The following is a 20,974-nucleotide window of genomic DNA, read 5'->3' on the forward strand; positions in this document are numbered from 1 at the left end:
ACCACACAAGCTCGCCAAGCACAAGAACACCTCTCCTCAGGAGGCCGTTCTTCCCCTTGTAACTGTTCATCCTCAGCCCACGAGGCAATCCACCACACCACACTAGAGTAGGGTATTACATCGCAACGGTGGACCGAACCAGTATAAATCTTGTGTCCCTTTGTTCTGCGAGTTCGACGCGCTAAGACTTCAGATTGTTGTGAGGGCGAGAGCTAGAGGGGGAGAGATGTTCGTGTGCACCCCAGTGTTCGAACCTCAAGGGTTTTGCCGGAACCCAAAATCCGACAACAATGCTCTAATAATGATGATCATCACACTTTTATTTACTTACAACTCGATATCTAGAACAATATGACTCTAGATGAATGCATCTGCCAGTGTACCAGGATGTGCAATGATCTAGCATAGCAAAGATATCAAAAAATGTACAAGGCAAGAAAATATCATGCTAGCTATCTTACGATCATGCAAAGCAATATGACAATGAATGCTCAAATCATGTATATGACGATGATGGAAGTTGCATGGCAATATATCTCAGAATGGCAATGGAATAGGTAGGTATGGTGGCTTTTTGAGGAAGATATAAGGAGGCTTATGTGTGATAGATTGGATCATATCACGAGGTTTGGATGCACCAACGAAGTTTGCACCAACTCTCGAGGTGAGAAAGGGCAATGCATGATACTGAAGAGGCTAGCAATGATGGAAGGGTGAGAGTGTGTATAATCCATGGACTCAACATTAGTCATAAAGAACTCATATACTTATTGCAAAACTTTATTAGCTATCAAAACAAAGTACTACATGCATGCTCCTAGGGGGAAATATTGGTAGGAAAAGACCATCGATCATCCCCGACTGCCACTCATAAGGAAGACAATAAAAAATAAATCATGCTCCGACTTCATCACATAATGGTTCACCATATGTGCATGCTTCGGGGATCACAAACATTAACATAAGTATTTCTGCCAATCCACAATTACTCACTAGCATGACTCTAATATCACCATCTTTATATCGCAAAACTATTGCAAGGATTCAAACATATCATATTGAGTGATCTACAAGTTTTATGTAGGATTTTATGACTAACCATGTGAATGACCAATTCCTGTTAACTCTCTAAATAGATATAAGTGAAGCATGAGAGTTTAATTCTTTCTACAAAAGATATGCCCGAAGCTCAGTAGCCCCCGAGCCTTAATGCGGGCACGGGTGGCCGAATTAAGGATTGATATCCATCGTAAAATCACAAATTATGTGTAATGACTCTATGTATCCAAGTACTTTACATCACTAATGCTCGGATCCGCATTGTACAAAACTTTGTTGACTGACCATCGGCTTCCACCTCCTTGGCCAATAGCCAGGAGTGTTTGTCCTACTTTATAAAGCCTTTATGAGGGCAAAGATTTACAACAAACAAGGCAATCTGGCCATACGGTTTTATAAACAAAGGTACGCAGAGAGATATGTTATATTACTGTTTAACAGAAGAAATGTCTTCCAAAGAAAATAGTCCCGCTATTGGTTCCTTTCTTTGGGTTGTCATGCTAAGCATGATCATGAAACCTCAGCTCCAATGTAAGAGCAAAATATCGAGGATTTAATTTGGGAGGCCAGTTAATAGCCCCCGGTAGTGTTCGGCGACAGTCGAGGTCAAGCCGTAAACACTTCGGCCATTGTTATGAATGGCCCGTCATTTAACACCGTCATCGGATCGCTGACCAGTTTACACTTATTGTGACAGTCAGTTTTCGGCTTTCTCCACCGAGGTGCTTAACCATGTGAGCTGGAAGCACAATCACAGTGGTTCTCCCTTTGCACACCTAGCCGAACAAAGCGGGACGTAGGAGGCAAGCGCAGGAGCCGGGCAACCCAACTATTGACCAAAGACACAATTCAAAACCGATGCATATATAGCAATATCCGAGAATGTTTTTTCCGAATCTCTAAAGGTGCCCGGCGTTGCACTGCGAGACTTGTGCTGAAAACACACAAATAGTTTAAAAGTGCCATAAGCTTGGAAAACCAAAAAACGTCAGTAAAAACTTGACGTCCGAACAAGATCAAGTGTTCGGTGCCAATCCGAAAATTGGCCTTAGAAAAAGAAGTGCTTCTGTCGTGCTTTAACATGATACATCCTATCTCAAGACTTCAAGCGGGTCAGCCTACGGCTTCAACCTCCTATCCCGAGGGCGGAGTACTTCTCACTAGGCCAGTTTAGCAAACTAAAATCTAGCGGCTTTGAGAGAGAAATTAGGCTCCCTGGCTAGTGACCACACGTTCGTGTCGAAAAAAGGAGTGATAGATAATAATAATAATAATAATAATAATAATAATAATAATAATAATAATAATAATAATAATAATAATAATAATAATAAAACTTTGCAACGACTAAGAAGAAGAACACTTATCATAAAACGGCTCATATAAATTTAAGAGCCCCCAAGTGACTTGGGTAAAAGAATGATTGCATGTACCGAAGTACTTATATCATATCTATGTTCAACCGAACTTTAAACGCGTCTTAACCCACCGTCGGCTTCTCCCTCTTCGGTCAAGGACTGAAAAGTGTTATGTACTCCATCTGTCGAGAATATCGACGGTGTTTCCAATAACCAGGCAATCAGGCCATAAGGCTGTAACAGACAAAGCGCGCTCAGGGAACTTATGCTATATTACTGCGAAGTGTAAGAAGCATTTTCGAAGAAAATAGTACCCCCACTGATACCTTTCTTTGGTGCTCATTGTTATTATGAGACTTGTGCAATAGATTTTTTGTACTCATGAGTTCCGTTGTGTGCCGACCATCATTGAAAACTATAAGAGTGCTAGCTTTCGGCTTCACCCAGTCTGAGGTACGGCTCGGATGACCCGATCATGACAATCGCAGAGGTGCTCCCTTTACTCCCTAGCCGAACAATCGGGAATGTAGGGGTAAACACAGGAGCGAGGCAACCCAGCTTGCAAACCGCTTAAGTCAATATGGTGCATATTGTGGCGTAATACACGAACAAGGAACGAAGCCGTACAAGTATAATCATATGCAAGAGGAAAAGCTTCATGAAGGAAGCCCCCAAATGAATTGGGTATTTGAATTTATGCGTCACAAACAAAGTTTGGACAAGGAAATTTTTTACACGCAACTTTTTTCCAAAAAAGTATAATTCTTGGTTGAACCGAACACAAGTTAGAAATTAAAGCTTTGAGCATGAAAGCGACTTAGCTGGTTAATGTGTTCGGTATTGATGACGCGGTCCGAGCTTGATGCGGGACAAGGTTCCATCCCCCAAGCCGGTCCCGAGGTGGCGGAGCGGAGAGCTCGACACGCCGAAGTGGTGACATAGCATAGTCAATACAGACCGATAGAGTGACGCCGAAGTCCCCGGATCATTTTCTAGCTTGAAGAAGCAATAGTGTGGCCATGCCGATGCAGGTCGTGACGTGGTCGATGCCAGATTGATGAAGAGACCGTGCGGAGATGCCGGTATGCCCGCTCCGTGTAATCCGTGGGGCGGCGATGTTGGTGATGATTTATCCTTCGTGATGCCGGACTCTTGTTCGGCTTGCCGAGATGATGATCCGAAGAGGTTGAGCTCGGCTCAACAAAGTGACGATGTGTCTAGCGCAGGTTGGCAATTGGTATCATCAGCTTGGTGTCTTGGGTGTGCTTGCTGTGCCGGAGGCATGGCAGCGATGGCGGCGCTCGCCGGCAGCTGCACGACGGAGCTCCGGGCCGTGTGTCGGCCCATGGAGGTGGGCGGCACAGTGGCTGTCATGGCGTGTGGCGGAGGCAGCGGGTGGTGGCGTTGTACGTGCAGCGACCGCGGAGGCCGCTGAGGCGCTGCGTGGTGGCGCGGCGGCACAGCACGGCGTGGCGGCATGAAGGCACTGCATGGCGGCATGGAGGCCGCGATGGTGCAGGGCAATAAGCCGCGGCAGCGAGCCGGGCGCGACCGGTGCTTGTTATGGGTGCGCACTGGACGCGTCGGGACCGCGGGCGCGCGGTGAGCGCACTGGTGTGGTCGGGCTCGTCGGATGCGCGCGGGACGTGCATGACGCACTGGTGTGGTCGGGCTCGTCAGGCGCGTCGGGTGCGCGCGGGGCGTGCGAGAAGCACTGGGCGGTCGGGCGCGTCGGGTACGCGCGGGACGTGCAGGGCGTAGAAGGAGCTCAGCGTGTGTCGCCGGAGTCATGACGGAGCATGGTGCGACCGACATCGGTGCGCCAGGTCGGGTCCGCGGGCTGGGTCACGGCCGTGACGACGACAACGACGCGAGCTGCATCAACTCCGGCGACAGGCAGGCACACGGCACGTCACAGCGGGTGTGGAGGTGCGTGATGACGTCGAGCGCAGGCGTTCAAGACGATGGTCGATGGCAAGGCATGTCAAGATTAAGGGGGGAATGTTAGCACTAATCTTGACATACGTGGTTCCGTTGGCAGCCGAGTCCCGTGGCTGTTACGAGCGGGGCGTCCGGTGGAGCTGCCGAGTTCTAGAGTGCATGGATAAGGTCGTTATCTAGTTGCATGCATGTAGCTAGTGGGTTAGTGGCCGGGTCATGTGGTAGTGGCCGGTGTGATGCATGCGTGCGTGAGTTAGTGGTGTGTGTGGCCACTCGCCTGTGTGTGTGGTTGTACTATATAGTGTACTCGGATGTGCGGCCAAGAGACAGGGGCTAGAGCAAAATGTAGCCGCGTGTAGTGATGTGAGTTCCTGTGGTTCATGGAGCTCGAGTGGTGTAGCCTGTGTGTTGAATATAAAGGAGGCGTTTGGGCGCCGGGGCGTTGGTCGCCGGGAAAAAGTGTGCTCCTTCTTCCACCTTCGTCCGGCGTGAGAGAGAGAGCGGCAATAACAGAGCAATATTGCCGGACTGGTTTGACACCAGCATGACGCTGAAGATCATGTTCAAAAGATCTTAAAGTTAGTGGGATGTGTTCGGGAACAAAACACAATACCCCATACAAATCTTCCTTCAAAAGGGATGTCCGAAATCCCATTCATAAAAGAGACGAACTCGGGTCAGATTCATTTTCGCGCAGAAAACAGATCCGAAAAGTGATGCACTAATCGGAAGGTTCCCAGAGTTTGGACAGTCGATCGAGCTGAAATTCTGAGAGGTGGTAGATATAGGAATTCCGCAGCCGATCAATGGTTGGATCTTCCAAAGGACGTCCGATCTAGAAGCTGGACACCACGCCCTAAACTCATCCAGATTCCCGTCCAGATTTGACAGGGCTCCAGTATATCGTGGATTGCCAGAGATTCCAACATCGGAACTCGACGAAATTTTCCAGGGTTGTTGTAGACTCAATTCCGCACAATTCCACAAAAGCGATCGTTAAAAAGACACTTGAGGAGGCGGTGGCGGCGGACACAAGTTTGCTGTCCACAAAAACGGCACGGTCGCTTGAGGGCAATGTTGATGTTGAGCCCCCGAGCTCCATGGATGATTCATCCATGATCTTGAAAGAGATCGGAGTTGATGTTTGATGAAGGCCCTCATCCGAACATGGTGATCCGAACATGGGGCGCAGTTCTTGGTCGAACCAAGGTGACCAGTCGAGCTGGTGACGAAGATGCCGAAGTCGCAGTTAATCTGCAGGCGAGCCATCGATCCTTTTGTCGATCACACAACGGAACTCTCAATGAAAGCACCAATGTCGGTGTCAAAACCGGCGGATCTCGGGTAGGGGGTCCCGAACTGTGCGTCTAGGCCGGATGGTAACATGAGGCAGGGGACATGATGTTTTACCCAGGTTCGGGCCCTCTTGATGGAGGTAAACCCTACGTCCTGCTTGATTGATATTGATGATATGGGTAGTACAAGAGTAGATCTACCACGAGATCAGAGAGGCTAAACCCTGGAAGCTAGCCTATGGTATGATTGTATGTTATGGTTGTTGTATATGATCTATCGACTAGGCTGGCCTCGATTTATATAATGCACCAGAGGCCTAGGATAACAAGAGTCCTAGCCGAATACGCCGGTGGGGAGGAGTCCTTGTCTTGATCGCCAAGTCTTGTGGAATCTTCCTTGTATGCGGCAGCTGTCCGAACTGGCCCATGAGTATACGGCCATGGGGGTCCTTGTCCCAATCTAACAAATCAGGAGATGACGTGGTGAGTACCCCCTAGTCCAGGACACCGTCACCCACGCTCTAACAAATATAAGTGAAGCAAAAGAGCATTCTATAAATGGCGGTTTTCTATGTATAGAGAAATAGGCAATCCAAACTTCAAAAGATACTAGTGAAGCAAAGCATTCTATAAAGCCATACTCAAAAGATATAAGTGAAGTGCAAATAGCATTCTATAAATCAACCAAGGACTATCTCATACCAGCATGGTGCATTATTAAAAGAAAAAGAAAAAAGCACATGGCGCTCCAAGATTTACGCATATCATGTGACGAATAAAAATACCGCTATAAGTAAAATTACCGATGATCGTTAGAAGAAAGAGGGGATGCCTTCTGGGGCATCCCCAAGCTTAGTTGCTTGGGAGTCCTTGAATATTACGTTGGGGTGCCTTGGGCATCCCCAAGCTTAAGCTCTTTCCACTCCTTATTCCTTCATCCATCGTGATCTCACCCAAAACTTGAAAACTTCAATCACACAAAACTTAACAAAACCCTCATGCGATTCGTTAGTATAATAAAGAAAATCACCACTTCAAGTACTGTTGCAAACTCATTCATATTTTATTTTTTGCATTGTAGCTATTGTATTTTAACTTCTCCATGGCTTATACAACCGATAAAATTAATAGTTTCATCAAAACTAGCAAAACAATGCATCAAAAACAGAATATGTCTTAAACAGGACATTCAGAAGCAATCTGAACATCTACTATACTTATATAACTCTAAAAGTTCAGAAAAATTAGGACAAAATAAAACATTTATATAGCAGTACTGTGTAAAAGTTTCAGAAACTTTTGACGTTCCAGTAAAAAATGTAAATTCACGCACTACAACCAAAGTTTCTGTTTTTGCATTGCACAAACCAAACAAGCAATCTAATCATCCTAAAGGCAAATCTTGGCACATTATTTTTATAATAGAATGGATTTGTACAAGGGGATAAATATTTTTGTTGAAAATTTCTGTAATTAAGATTTGCAAAGTTTCCATGGGCATGAACAAAGTTCAAGGAGCTCCCCCACTTCAACGGTGCTCGTATTTCTTACTTTCACTTTTCTTTTTGAAAAGTTTTAGGTTCCCCAATTTAATTTTTGTTTTCAAACTTTATAAAAGCACACAACAGAAATAAATGACTCTCTAAAACTTCCGGGTTGTCTCCCAGGCAACGCTTTCTTTAAAGCCATTAAGCTAGGCATAAAGTGCTCAAGTAATGGATCCACCCGAATCCCAAGGTATATCAAAGCCAATTTTAATTAACAATGATTTGTAATTTAGTAGTGACCATAAAGTAATATATATCACGCAATGACGAAGTCTAACTCTGTTCCTATGCATCGGCATGCCATAAAAGAGTAATTAATGCACACAAAGTAAAGGTCGGTACATAGCATAAATAGTTTCTTGCAACTTTATCGTATTGGAAACATAGAGAAGTGGAGAAGTAGTTCCTCTCTCATAATAATTGCAAGTATGAGCAGCATGCACATGCATATTATATTTAGTAAAATCATCATGTGCAATAGTAGAACGCAACCCATCAATATAGTCTTTAATAAGCGCAAACTTCTCCGATATAGTGTAGTTGGGAGAATTCAAAAATATAATAGGACTATCATGCATGGGTGCAATAGCAACAATTTCATTCTTAACATAAGGAACTATAGCAAATTCATCTCCATAAGCATAATTCATATTGGCATCATGGCCACAAGCATAGCAAGCATCAAGTTCATCAAAAAGGGATATTTCAAATGAATCAAAGGGATCATAGCAATCATCATAGCATGATCCTTCGGTAAGCACGAAGGGAAATTAAACAATGTATGAGTTGACGGGTTACTCTCATCAGAAGGTTGGCACGGGTAGCTAATCTGCTCTTCCCCCTTTTCTTCTTCTCTCTCCTCCTCATCTTTTTCATCTAATGAGCTCACAGTGTCATCAATTTCTTCATCCATAGACTCCTGCAAAATATTAGTCTCTTCTTGGACAGCAGAGACTTTCTCAATAATGCCTCAATATCGGCATTATATTCATAATTCTCATAGCAATATTTAAGTATAGTATAATTTTCAGGTCTGTAAACAACATCATCAAGATTTTCACACTTTTCAAACAAAGATTCAATTTCATAAGCACCCTTAAAAGCAACGTATTCTTCTATTCATTCGACATCATAGTAATCATATATACCATTAGCATAAGAAGCCAAGGTTTCATTATCATTAAATTTACATGAAAAGGGAAGGTGTTGAGCCTTCATCCTAGAGCAACAAGTATAATCATATCTCAAGCATAAATTTTGAGCATACCAATGCAACATATGAATTTGATCCCATAACAGTTTCCCTTTTTGATTCAAGTGATAATCCCTAAAGTATTCACGTTGATACACCGTGTATCCCATTATATAATTGAATGGGGTTTTTTAGGATTATTAAAGTAGTGCATAATATCTTTCACATAATGAGCATCGAGGGTTTTAGGAGGACCCCCATCTCCATGAGTAGCAAGTAAACCTATTTTTTGGTATTTCGTGTTCCATATCCATAACTAAAGATAGAGAACTTAGAACAACAAATAAAATCTACTTAGTGATAAAGCAAACAAGCACACACGAGAATATTCCCCCACGCTATTGCTCCCCGGCAACGGCGCCAGAAAAAAGTCTTAGTAACCCACGAGTATAGGGGATCAATTGTAGCCTTTCTCGATAAGTAAGAGTGTCGAACCCAACAAGGAGCTAAAGGTAGAACAAATATCCCCTCAAGCTCTATCGACCACCTATACAAGTCTACGCACGCTTAACGTTTACTTTACCTAGAACAAGTATGAAACTAGAAGTACTTTGTAGGTGCTATAGGATAGGTTTGCAAGATAATAAAGAGCACGTAAATAAAATATAGGTTTTTCTAGAGAGATTTTGTCATAGGAAAATTATTTTTCCCTAGGAAATGGATAACTAGACGGTATTCATTATTGCAATTTATATGAGGGAGAGGCATAAGCTAACATACTTTCTCTACTTGGATCATATGCACTTATGGTTGGAACTCTAGCAAGTATCCGCAACTACTAAAGATCATTAAGGTAAAACCCAACCAGAGCATTAAAGTATCAAGTCCTCTTTATTCTGATACGCAAACAACCTACTTACTCGGGTATGTGTTTCTATCACTCACGCCACCTACCATCAGCAAAATCATGAACATATTGCAAACCCTATAGAGGGGATCCCTCACGCTTGCGCGACACGGAGAGCACCATAGGACAGCACCAATAATAAAACATACAACTCAAACCAATCATGATCATCAATCAACCCATTGGACAAAACAGATCTACTCAAACATCATAGGATAGCCATACATCATTGGGAAATAATATATAGAGTTGAGCACCATGTTTAAGTAGAGATTACAGTGGGGAGAAGTGGTGTTACACTGCTGCATAGAGGGGGAGAGAGTTGGTGATGACGGCGGCGAAGTTGTTGGTGTAGATCATCGTCACGATGATGGCCCTGGCGGCGTTGCAGTGCCACCGGGAGAGAGGGGGAGAGCCCCCCTCCTTCTTCTTCTTCCTCAGCCTTCATCCTAGATGGGAGAAGGGTTTGCCCTCTAGTCCATGGCCTCCATGGTGGCGGAGGGGCGAGAGCCCCTCCGAGATTGGATCTCTCTCTCTCTCTCTCTCTCTCTCTCTCTCTCTCTCTCTCTCTCTCTCTCTCTCTCTTTCCTTCTGTTTCTGCGTTCCCTGTTTCTAGCCTTTCACCGTTTCTTAAATTCCTGGAGATCCGTAACTCCGATTGGGCTGAAATTTTAACACGATTTTTATCCGGATATTAGCTTCCTTACGTCCGAACGACACCTCCAAGCGACCTTCGGGTGGCCACAAGCCCCTACCTAGGGCGCGCCCCTAGGGCTTGTGGGCCCCTCGGGCACCGCCTTGCGTTGATTCCACTTCCCAAAATTCACATATTTCCAAAAAAATCTCCGTAAGTTTTTATCACGTTTGGACTTCGTTTGATATGGATTTTCTGCGAAACAAAAAACATGCAACAAACAGGAACTGGCACTAGGCACTGGATCAATATGTTAGTCCAAGAAAATCATATAAATTGTTGCCAAAATTATGTATTGGTAGAATATTGGCATGGAACAATAAAAAATTATAGATACGACAGAGACGTATCAAGCATGGCAGTGGTTTTATTTTGTTGAAATTGATGAACTCTCATGATTAACTTATATTATTTTGAGAGTCTTAAAACAGTATGGCAATTTTCTTAAGTTATGAATATGGTCCTAATATGATAGGCATCCAAGAGGGACATAATAAAAACTTTCATATAGAGCATTGAATATATGAGAAGTTTGATTCCTTGCATTTGTCTTGAGATATCACTACAAAAAAAGACACATCTGTGACATTTTGGGTTGAACGATTTTTGTTCTGTCATGCTTATGACACTTCTGTGACGATAATTGTGACAAAACCTGGTATCATCATAGATGTGGTGGGGTCGTACTTCTATGACAAAAAATCATGACAGAAAATGGGCTTTTCATCCTAGGCGGGCCGGGGACGCAGCTGCATGGCATTCTTTGGGCCGTCCATGATGGAAAAAACCGTGGTAGAAGCGACAGCGTGGAAAATATCGGGGGAGTTCCCGGTTACGGTGGGTGGTCGAGGGCTGAGGGATGTGCGTTTCTCTCATACGTACGTGCATGTGTGCGAGGCGTTAGGCTCTAACTAAACCCGAGCGAGGCGTTGGGCTCTAACTGAACCCGAGCGATTGCACTGCAGGCTACGCGTTACTGAACCCGAGCGATCGATCAATCCCTTGCTGTTAACTGAACCCGAGTGATTCCTTCGCTACTGATAATAACTGAAGCCGATCGATGCTGCCTCTGGATGAACAGTGAGCATTGTTGGGGGGCTTTGGACGAACAGTTCCCGATGGGGGGTTGGATGAACAGGATCCCATGGTAGTAGAGGTCGTTGCCGCTAGATGAACAAGATTCTAATCGAGCCGGTTCGGTGGTGGATGAAAAGGACCCCGTGGAGGGCTGGATGAACAGGACCCCGTGGAGGGCTGGTTGAACAGTAGCCAGTGAAGGGCTGGATGAACAGTAGCCCGTGGAGGGGTGGTTGAACAGGACCCCATGGTATCGGTGTACCAAACTAGGGGCACATTTTTGTACCCCTTTACCTGTGCACGGGCAGTCAGAGCCGCGCCCGTGACCACACCAAGCAGAGCAAGGGAGGTAAGCCAAGGTAAGACCGAAGTCCAAGATGAAGCAAAGCAACGACAAGGACCAAGGCCACAAAGATCAGATGGGAAAAACAGGTTTCCCCAGCAAGCACCCTTGCCGGGGAAGCCTCAGCGGCCCCGGCAAGACCCTTGCCGGGGCAGCTCGCCCACGCCAGCCGAGCGAGCCACCCTCGAGCCAACCAACACTCAACAAATGCATTGGACAGGGCTCGGGAGGCACCTCTGTGGTGGCATGCAGATCTTTGTGAAAACAAAGAATAGTCAAGATCGAATGAGGAAAGGAAGGCAGCCATCCTCACCGAAGAAACCCACAAGACCCCCGGCAAGATCCTTGCCGGGGACGCCTGCGCGCCACGGCAAGACCCTTGCCGGGCCACCCGGCAAGGCCCTCGCCAAGCGCATCAGCAGGGCCACCGTCAGGCCCGCACCAGCCAAGTCTCCACCACCGTTTGCAGGCAGATGCCAACCCAACCAGCTGGCAAGGCACCTGCGTGGCGACATGCAGCCCTTCATGGAGGCACCACCACCGCGCCACCTCAGCTGCCTGCCTACCTACATGGCACCGCATGCATCGCTGGACAGGGCGCGTGTTGAAGCTTGGAGGAGCGACGACGGACGGGACGGGCCTCACCCCCGTCCCCGATAAAGTGGAGGGACACCTAAGCCTCGCATTGAATGCACTTTGTCCTGTAATACCAGGATAACCTCGCAACACTGTTGCCTTTCCACCTCCTGTGTGCCACTGTGGCAACCCCTTTTTCTATAAAAGGAGGACCAAGGCGACGAGGAGAGGGATTCGGCTTTTTGGTGCTCGTTGCACCCCATAGCTAGTTCAAGAACTCAGAATACATCCACCAAAGCAGGACTAGGGTTTTACGCATCCTCGAGGCCCGAACCTGGGTAAATGAACCACGTGCTCTCTGTTAGACCCGCTCTTCTCTCAACCCCGCGCCCCACAACCGCGGTAGGGATTCTTGTGATCCCATAGGTGTCGTTTCCCACCGACATCTTTGGCGCACCAGGTAGGGGGCGTGCGTTTGTGAGAATCTAGTCTCGTAGTTAGCCTAGCGGTTCTTCGTCGCCATGGCCCCAAATAAGAAGACGGCCACGGTGATCGGCTCGTTGGGGGCCGAACGGCCCGTGCCGGCGCGGAGGAGCAGCGGACCGGTCGCAGACAGGACTCGGGCCACGGCCCACGAACACCAGCACTACCTAGGCAGTCGGAGCCTAGCGAGCGGTGTCGTTCATGCACCAGACGATCGGCCCCACGCCGCCGGATCCAAAGACGGAGCTGGGCCCCCTGCCGGCGGTGCAGGGCCCTCCGGGGGTGTCGTTGCGCCAACTCCCGGCGGTGCGGCGACCTCCAGGACGCATACACCGGCGACCACCGCGCGTTCTTCCCACGGTGTGCGCGCCGAACAGCGTCACCACGTTGGTGACCCTAGGCACCGCCGTGGGAAGAGCCCTGTGCGTCGTCAACAAGGCGAAGGAGTTCAACACGCTCGCCGAAGCACTGGTGAGAATGGCACGCAGCCGCTGGGTCAAGACAGAGCTCCTTCTAACATAGTTAGAAGTCGAAGCGCGCCACGATCCATTCAGCTGTCACTGCCACCCACGCCAGCGGAAGCCTTGGCGCGCGCGCTGCTGCTCCTCGACTTCCCTCCTGCTGCGGAGAAGCTCGATGAGTGGAGGGCCACCATCCGGAGCCTCGTCGTCATCGCGAACAAAGACGATCTGCGACCGGCGGGGCCCTCGGGTCGGCACTCCACCGAACCGCCACCTGCTGGCGCTGGGAGGGCCAGGGGAGCTGCGGCCACGGTGCACTCTCCTCCTCCTCGCCAGCTGCCGCGAGCGTCGGCCCGTCGCGGCGACGCTGGTGATAACATCTCCATAGCGTCGTCCGATCCACGGACCCTCCGTGACCAGTGCCAGGTCCTTCGGGAGCGAGCTCATGAAGACGCTCGAACCACCGTCGAGCGCCGGCGCGAAGCGCGCTGCCAGTCGGACAAGCAGGCGGGACCCGCTACGGACCACACGGCACTGGGGGGCCCCGGCGGCCTACCTTACGAGGTGGGCTGCCCGGGTTTTACCCGTGAGCTGAGGCAGTTCCAGTGGCCGTCCCACCGCACATTCAATCCCGACGTCGGTGAGAAGTACACCGGCAAGACCCATCCGTCCGAGTTCCTCAGCATCTACACCATCGCGATGCAGGCCGCAGGGGCTCGTGACGACAAGGTGCTTGCCAACTACTTCCCGCTGGTGCTCAAGCCTAATGTGATGTCTTGGTTGATGCACTTGCCGGCGGACTCCATCTCTTCCTGGTCAGATCTCTGCCATGAGTTCGTTGGCGCCTTCACGGGAGGCCACCAAGCTCATGGCCAGGCCATTGAAGAAGCACGTCGGCCGTTGGATGGACATCCAACAGTCACTGCTGCTAGAATCGTGTGTTGACTGACAAAGCCTTGCGTAAACAAGTCAGCCTCGAAATTTGTGGCGTGTACAGCCCATTTTCTATTATTTTTATAATTTTTACTCATTTTATAATTCATATGGAATTTGTTGCAGCCCATTTTCCATTTTTAGAATTGCTGCCCATTTTCTGGTCAGTACTAGGGTTAAAAAACTGAAATAAAAATGTGCAAAATTTTGAAAATTTGCAATTTTTTGCTGGAGAACAAAATATTCTTAATCCAAAAATTATTAGCCATACTAAAACAAAATTAAAAATAAATTAGTACTATGTCATGTTAAATCCAATGAAATATAAAATATCAGTGAAGAACAAAAACAAAAAAAAAGAAACTAATCTTCCCATTTACTTTTAACAGATACTAACCAAACTCTTTGGGCAGGCCGATTGCATCCCTCCTCGTCTTGAAAGATTTGCAGCCCAGTAAGTCAGAGAAAACAAATAGACCTAGCTTGGGTATTCTTCAAAAAGAAATATTGGCCTACCTATTATCCCAAAGAAAAAACTGCTGGGCTGGTCATGTTGTTAGACGGGCCATAGAGACCGCACAACCCAGTTTATTGCCTACTCCTTCGAACAAATCCTCAAAAAAATTGTGCAATTTTGTCGTTAATTGACTATACGTTGAAAATGATTTGGGTCCCAGATATTAGCAGGGTGGATTAGAGTAAAAATGAGGGGTGCATCTGAGTAGTAAAAGAGGCGCTTTGCTTGTGTTCGGGAGTGGGCCTGGTGGGTCAGGACTGTCATACTCACATCTACAGTCCTCTCCAGATTCACTATGTTGATAGGGCCGGACGGCGGAGCCGCAACGAGCGCACCAAGGTGGAGGATAAAGTGTTTACGCCAATGTGCTGGGCTGGGTTGGACATTCTTATTGAAAAATAAAAATGGACCGGAACTTTTTACGACGTTGACTACAATTTGCATGGGTCCGCTGGTTGCAGGAAGAAAATGGTGGGATAAAGAAGACCGGTCGCTATCTTTGTCTAAGAATTATATCGACTGAATGTAACGACACTATCATAGGAAATAATATCCTCCTATTAAATCATGAATTTAAAGAACTGGTGCATGAGCATTTAGCTTTATTTATTTACTTATTTTTGTTTAGGGGACCATGAGCATGTACCTGGGCCGGATTCATGTGAGAGCCTCCCTTCCAGTTAATTATGGGCTCCTCTATTGGGCCTTCATCAGTGGGCTGCATGTTATCAACAAGTGGAAAATGTGTTCCTATGAAAAATAGTATGCGCTGCGTACGGTATGGGGCACTAAAGGATCGGACCGTGCAACGACTTCCAAAACATTGTGTTTGTCATTGTAACAACACATTTATTCAACAAACCGACGAAATATACTACTGATTGTACATTGAAAACAGCAGCAGTAGCAGCAACCAGGGCTGGGGGTGCAACAGAAGCAGTACGCTGGCCAGAAGAGTAAAGACGCAGCTCTCTCTTCTAAACCAAACATCAACCATCATTACAAAAGGTCTACCAGAAAAGAACAAGGGTATGCATCAAACTAAATAAAGATCCTACTACACCAAGTGTACGCATCTAACTAACTGGCTCAGTTAGACGTTACTATTTATTAAGCTGTGGAGATTGGCTGACGGCTTGAACCAGATGGGTGCCTGACGGGGAAACTCCAGCCAGCAGGTCGAAGTCTGATACTTGTGACCCTTTCTCCTACTTTGGGTTGCAGAGCATGGCGTCACTTATCAGGGTATGGTACATGTAGAGACGCGTGGTACACTGTGTACACACAGTTTTGCCTGATGAACGAAACCACGCTGCCATCATGATCCTTGCGGTCGGTTATCTCCCGGTTAATCGGATAATGCAGTCCGAGAAATAGAGAGCGTGTACCAAGGCTACTTACCAGCCTCCAGTCAAAAATTCCTGAAGGCCCAGAGAAGTTGGGATCCTGCTCAAAGACCTTGCAGTGACTGTGATTGTATTCCACGAAACAAAACGTCTGGTACGTGTGAACGATCATCAATCGTTCATCATCGTCTGATCGAGCCAGGAACCACCTGCAACTACCATGCCGTTTTTCTTTGAAAGGTTCTGGGATTAGGAAGGGTAGGGACACCAAGCGGCCTACAACATCACATCAAGTTGGAGTCAAATAACCCTAAAAAAGAAGTTGGAATCAAATAAAAAAGGGCTCTTGATGTAGTCAATCTTAAGAATAGCATGTTATGAGCATGAATATTTTTTCAGTAAATGTTGACAGTAATATAAGCAAGCCATCATGATATCATAGGAAAGTAACATACTGCTGTAACAGCCGTCTGTAGCGATGACTAGAGTAGGCCAGCAATACGTCCAGCCATAGAATGAGTCGACAGCATAAATGAAGCCCTTGTGTTCAATGGCATCAGAGAAACATGGAGGATGTATGATCCTACGATGGACGTGTACGTTTATCCACTTACCGCAGTGACCTGTGAGATAGGCGAGACCGCGGTTGAAGAATGCAATTAGCCTGAAGTCTTTATAATTCGCAGATCTTGTGGGCACTTGGCATATTACAACCTTGAGCAAATCAAACTTGGTATCATGTTGGCTACTGTAAGATTCCGAGTATTCTGGGTCGCGGTGCCAAAGTAGTGCAGTGTTAAGTGAAGGAAGGGGGGTCAATCAACGGGTGTAGACCTCCACGAGCATCCAGCTGCCACCACCGTCGATGAGTACCATGCAAGACATGTTCATGCCGACCCAGTACATACCGTTAATGTAGTTGAGGGTGACGGGGATCGGATCACAGTCAAGAGGGTTGATTGATACGTCTCCATCGTATCTACTTTTCCAAACACTTTTGCCCTTGTTTTGGACTCTAACTTGTATGATTTGAATGGAACTAACCCGGACTGACGCTGTTTTCAGCAGAATTGCCATGGTGTTGTTTTATGTGCAGAAAACAAATATTCTCGGAATGACCTGAAACTCCATGGAACATCTTAGAAAAATAATAAAAAATCCTCGCCAAAGATGAAGACCAGGGGGCCCACACCCTTCTCACGAGGGTGGGGGGCGCCCCCCCTAGGGCGCGCCCCCTACCTTGTGGGCCCCCTGGATGCCCTCCGATGCTAACTCCAACTCTATATATTTGCTTTCGGAGAGAAAAAAATCATAGAGAAGAAATCATCGTGTTTTACAATACGGAGCCGCCGCCAAGCCCTAAAACCTCTCGGGAGGGCTGATCTGGAGTCCGTTCGGGGCTCCGGAGAGGGGGATTCGTCGCCGTCATCATCATCAACCATCCTCCATCACCAATTTCATGATGTTCACCGACGTGCGTGAGTAATTCCATCGTAGGCTTGCTGGACGGTGATGGGTTGGATGAGATTTATCATGTAATCGAGTTAGTTTTGTTAGGGTTTGATCCCTAGTATCCATTATGTTCTGAGATTGATGTTGCTATGACTTTGCTATGCTTAATGCTTGTCACTAGGGCCCGAGTGCCATGATTTCAGATCTGAACCTATTATGTTTTCATGAATATATGTGAGTTCTTGATCCTATCTTGCAAGTCTATAGTCACCTACTATGTGTTATGATCCGGCAACCCCGAAGTGACAATAATCGGGACCACTCCTGGTGATGACCATAGTTTGAGGAGTTCATGTATTCACTATGTGCTAATGCTTTGTTCCGGTTCTCTATTAAAAGGAGGCCTTAATATCCCTTAGTTTCCAATAGGACCCCGCTGCCACGGGAGGGCAGGACAAAAGATGTCATGCAAGTTCTTTTCCATAAGCACGTATGACTATATACGGAATACATGCCTACATTACATTGATGAATTGGAGCTAGTTCTGTGTCACCCTATGTTATAACTATTACATGATGAACCGCATCCGGCATAATTATCCATCACTGATCCAGTGCCTATGAGTTTTCCATATACTGGTTCTCGCTTTTTTACTTTCCCGCTGCTACTGTTACAATCACTACAAAATACCAAAAACACTACTTTTGCTGTCTTTACTTTTGTTGCCGCTACCACCACTATCATATTACTTTGCTACTAAACACTTTGCTGCAGATACTAAGTTTCCAGGTGTGGTTGAATTGATAACTCAGCTGCTAATACTTGAGAGTATTCTTTGGCTCCCCTTGTGTCGAATCAATAAATTTGGGTTGAATACTCTACCCTCGAAAACTGTTGCGATCCCCTATACTTGTGGGTTATCAATCACCCTGCCTCACACCCTTTGAGAGCTTAAAAAATGGACCCATCTCTCCATTAACGTTGATGGAAGTGTGCCCACTACCAACTAGCTACACAATTCTAGTAATCCATCTATCGCTGAAGCCTTTACACTGCATAGATTCTTTGAGGAAGTGCCCACTAAGCGTGTGCCATAGGCTTTATGAAAATCAATTTTGAAGAAGATTGCCTTTTGACGTCTAGTCTTAACTTCATGAATAATCTCATGAAGAGGCAGAACCCCATCATGGCTCCCCTTATGTCGAATCAATAAATTTGGGTTGAATACTCTACCCTCGAAAGCTGTTGCGATCCCCTATACTTGTGGGTTATCAAGACAAATTTTTGGCGCCGTTGCCGGGGAGCATAGCTCTATTCTTTGAGTCACTTGGGATTTATATCTGCTGGACACTATGAAGAACTTGAGAGATCCAAAAACCAAGATCTATCCCTCAACTACGAGGGGAGGTAAGGAACTGCCATATAGCTCTGCACTTGATTCACCTTCTGTTATGAGTAAGTTTGCGACACCTACACCTGCTTCTGCTATTCGTCTGATATGTTGCATGTTATTGATGATGCCACTTCTGCTATGCATGATACTTATCATGAAACTTCTTCTATGCCTGATACTACTATGCCCCTTAGTGAATTTCTTGATGAACAAATTGCTAGGGCTAGAGAAAAAGAAATTATTGAATCTGAATACGATGATGATAGTGATGATGAAAATATGCATGTTATTCCTGAGGGCTATCTTTTTGATATGGAATCTTCTGCCGCTATTTTAGCTTGCAAAGATAGATATGAGTTTAAGAGGTTATTAATTATATGGAACAAAGAATCACTTAGAGAAAAAATGAAACCCGACCCTGCTTTTGTTACTTCACCTATATGTGTTCCTGATAAGGATTATGAATTCTCTGTTGATCTTGATATAATTACTTTGGTTGAATCTGATCCGTTTTATGGCTATGAATCTGAAACTGTTGTGGCACATCTTACTAAGTTAAATGATATAGCTGCCCTGTTCACTAATGATGAGAGATCGCGTTACTTTTATATACTCAAAATATTTCCGTTCTCATTAAAGGGTGATGCTAAGATATGGTTTAATTCTCTTGGTCCTGGTTGTGTGCGTAGTCCCCAGGATATGATTTATTACTTCTCTGCTAAATATTTCCCTTCTCATAAGAAACAAGCTGCTTTGAGGGAAATATACAACTTCATGCAAATTAAAGAATAGAGTCTCCCATAAGCTTGGGGGAGGCTTCTCAAGTTACTTAATGCTTTGCCTGATCATCCTCTTAAGAAACCTGAAATACTTGATATCTTTTATAATGGACTAACTGATGCTTCCAGATATTACCTGGATAGTTGTGCTGGTTCTCTTTTCAGGGAAAGAACATCAGATGAAGCTAAAATTCTATTGAATAATATGTTGACAAATGAAAATAATTGGGCACCTCCTGAGCCAGCTCCTGAGCCAACTCCTGCTCCAATTACTGAACCTATTCCTAAACCAACTCCAAAGAAGAGAGGTGTTCTATTTCTCAGTCCCGAAGATATGCAAGAGGCAAAGAAATCTGTGAAAGAAAAAGGTATTAAAGCTGAAGACGTTATGAAGAAATACATGGTCTTAATACACCGCCTGTTGAAGAAACATATGATATTAATTTTTTATTTATTGAAGAACCTCCTGATCCCAATATCCCGACACAGGTAGTAAAGGTAAATTCTCTCTATAGATATGATAAAGCTGAAGTCCCTCCTACTAAAATTGCTAGTCAGTGCTTGGATGAGTTTGATAACTTTATGTTTAAGCAAGACGACTTCAATGCTTATTTTGGTAGATAATTAAAAGAAAATGATTATATGATTAGACGCTTGGGTGATTATATGGCTGATATTAAAGGTGAACTTAAACTTGTTAGCAAACATGCTTCTATGGTTACCACTCAAGTAGAACAAGTACTTAAGGCTCAAAAAGAAGTGCTTGAAGAAATGAATAGTAAGAAAAATGATTATGTTGTTAGAGTGGCTACTATAACTGGTAGAATGACTCAGGAACCTTTGTATCCTGAAGGCCACCCTAAGAGAATTATGCAAAATTCTCAGAGAAATAATATTGATGTTCCTAGTTCTTCTAAAAGGAGGAAGAAGAAAAATGATAGAACCGTGCAAACTTCTAGTGAACTTATTGCTGAACCACCTGATAATCCAAATGATATTTCTATGTCATATGCTGAAACACAATCTGGTAATGAACATGAACCTAGTAAAAATATTAATGATGATGTTCATGATGATGTTCATGATGATGCTCAACCTAGTAATGATAATGATGTAGAAATTGAACCTGCTATTGATCTTGATAACCCACAATCAAAGAATCAACGTTATGATAAAAGATACTTTGTTGCTAGGAAACATGGTAAAGAAAGGGAACCTTGGGTTCAGAAACCCATGCCTTTTCCTCTGAAACCATCCAAGAAAAAGGATGATGAGGATTTTGAGCGCTTTGCTGAAATGATTAGGCCTATCTTTTTGCGTATGAGATTAACTGATGTGCTCAAAACAAATCCTTATGCTAAATATATGAAGGATATCATCACTAATAAAAGAAAGATACCAGAAGCTAGAATTTCCACCATGCTTGCTAATTATACTTTTAAGGGTGGAATACCAAAGAAACTTGGAGACCCCGGAGTACCTACTATACCTTGCTCCATTATAAGAAATTATATTAAAACTTCTTTATGTGATCTTGGAGCCGGTGTTAGTGTTATGCCTCTCTCTTTATATCGTAGACTTGATTTGAATAAGCTGATACCTACTGAAATATCTTTGCAA

The sequence above is a fragment of the Triticum dicoccoides genome, chromosome 1A, assembly GCF_002162155.2.
Source record: "Triticum dicoccoides isolate Atlit2015 ecotype Zavitan chromosome 1A, WEW_v2.0, whole genome shotgun sequence".
NCBI lineage: Eukaryota > Viridiplantae > Streptophyta > Magnoliopsida > Poales > Poaceae > Triticum > Triticum dicoccoides.